We start from the raw sequence: 2,309 nt of genomic DNA on the forward strand, positions 1-2,309 counted from the left end.
TATATATATATTGCCCCCAACCCTGACGTCACCAAGCCACGCCCACATCCTCAAGACGTCTCAAGACCAACAACACCCATCTTTTGCAGGCGTCTCAAGAGCCACGCCCAGCTCCTCCTTCTGGGATTTTGGAGTCCAGTTCCCCCTTGCACGAATCTTCAGAGCCACGCCCACCTCTTCGCGATGTGCAAAATGCCTCCTGTCGATCTGCAACAAGCCACGCCTACCTCTTACCCATGTCCAGCAAGCCACGCCCACCTCTCCAAACCCACCCACTAGCCATCTCCGTCTCTCCCACACTCTTATATTCTCAGTAATTTTTTATTTCTCCCCCTGACGGAGGAGGATGTGTGGTAAGTGGTGGTGGTGCTGGTGGCAGGTGACAGGTGGAGGGGCGTGAGGAGCCTACCTGAGCATCTTGAGCTAATGTCTCTTAATTAACGGAACACCTGGACACTTAAGTCTTTCTCGCCTTCACTCTGACCATTTTAGACGTCCTGCACAAATCTCTCTCTCTCTCTCTCTCTCTCTCTCTCTCGATCAATGGGGTATATAATACTCAACAGGCTTGACAGAAGTGCCTCACCAACACCCTCAAGGTTGAAGTAAGAACGCTAGTCTCTCTCACTTGAGGTACAACGTGAAGATGACCATTAACATCACCTCAACACTGACCACTCACGGTTCTGTGCCTGTAAGACTTAGGCTCAGGGTTCCCCAAGCCAGGAGTCCTTTGCTTTCATGCTCTGGCTTACGTATGAGCTTCAGCCCTAACCTAACCAAGCCCATCTAATCCATCCTAATCTAACCTAAGCTCACCTGAGCTAACCTAACGTAATCTAACCTTTCCTAATCTAACCCAACTAACCCAATCTAACCAATCCTGACCTAACTGAACCTAACCGAACCTAATCAAACCTTTCCTATCCAAAACCACTAACCCAATCTAACCAATCCCAATCCAACTTAACCTAACCTAACCTCACTATAACCTAACCTAACCTATCCTAACCAACATGTGAAGGTAAGGGGGTACCCGGGATCATTAGGTGAACGTATACTGTAGGTGCATCAAGTTTCAGGACAATCATATTAGTGTAGTTATTTGTCTCAACCTTAATACAGAGACAAGAAAACCAATACAAAGAGTGAGTAAGTAAGTATTGATGTATGTATGTATGTATGTACATATGTATAGTCGAGTTAATGTTGTGTATATAATTATTATTATTAACAACAGCGGCAGTTGTAGTGTGACTATTGGGGAGGGGGGGTGACTGGAGGCCGTTTAAAAAAAAGTAGTAGTAGTAGTAGTTTGCCCTCCCAATTCGTGTGTGGTTCATCCTACGACATCAACCACGCCTTGGTGTGCAAGAAAGGGAGCTTCATATGCATGAGGCAGGACGAGGTAAGGGATCTCACAGCAAATACTGTATGTTGAAGGAAATTTCCCATGATGTCATGGTGGAACCGACCCTCTTTCCATTGGGCGGTGACCGGTGATAATTTCAACCACAGGACTTCAAACAATTCCAACGAAGCCCGGATGGACGTCAGTGCTCGAGGAATCTGGACGCAGGAACTGCGAGCATTCTTTGACATAAGGATTCTCGACCCCAAGGCCGCATGTCACCGTAACCTAGCTCTCGATGCTGTACACATGAGGAACGAGAATGACAAGAACAGGGCGTAAGGGGAGAGAATGCAAAATGTTCATCAAGGCGGCATCACTTCTCTGGTGTTCACAACCTCTGTTGGTTTGGGACCAAGTGCAAGATGTTTCTATGCAAGACTGGCCGCGGTGTCATCCGAACAGAAGCAGCAGCCCAGAAGTTACATTACAGCTTGGTTGAGATGTGGACTGTGCTCCTCTCTGCTTAGGTCTACATTGCTTTGCCTCAGGGAACGAGATCTTCGGCCCCAAAGCCGACAACGGTCGCAGATATTGACTACGAGGCAACAGTCACTGAATGCCGCATAGATCTGCGGCTTATCTAACTCAACACAGCTAGGGTAGCTACTTTTGAATTAGGATATTTACTTTTAAGGCAATAAAATGGCGGCGAAGGTGTGGCTATTGGGGGAGGCTGGAGGGCATGTTTAAAAAAAGCAGAAGTAGTAGTAATGGCAGTAGTATTAGTAGGAGTAATGATCACATCAACACACCAAACATTCACACGTACACTTGGAAGGTAAAATGATGACGTAGTTGGCTGGTTCATTGGTAGTAGCGACGCCTCTCACTTCCATTAACCTCACCTCTCACCATAACTCCCGGGAGAGTGGGTGTGTGAGAGGGAGAGTGGGTG

The sequence above is a fragment of the Homarus americanus genome, unplaced genomic scaffold (genome assembly GCF_018991925.1).
Source record: "Homarus americanus isolate GMGI-L3 unplaced genomic scaffold, GMGI_Hamer_2.0 scaffold2539, whole genome shotgun sequence".
In the NCBI taxonomy this organism is placed as follows: Eukaryota; Metazoa; Arthropoda; class Malacostraca; order Decapoda; family Nephropidae; genus Homarus; species Homarus americanus.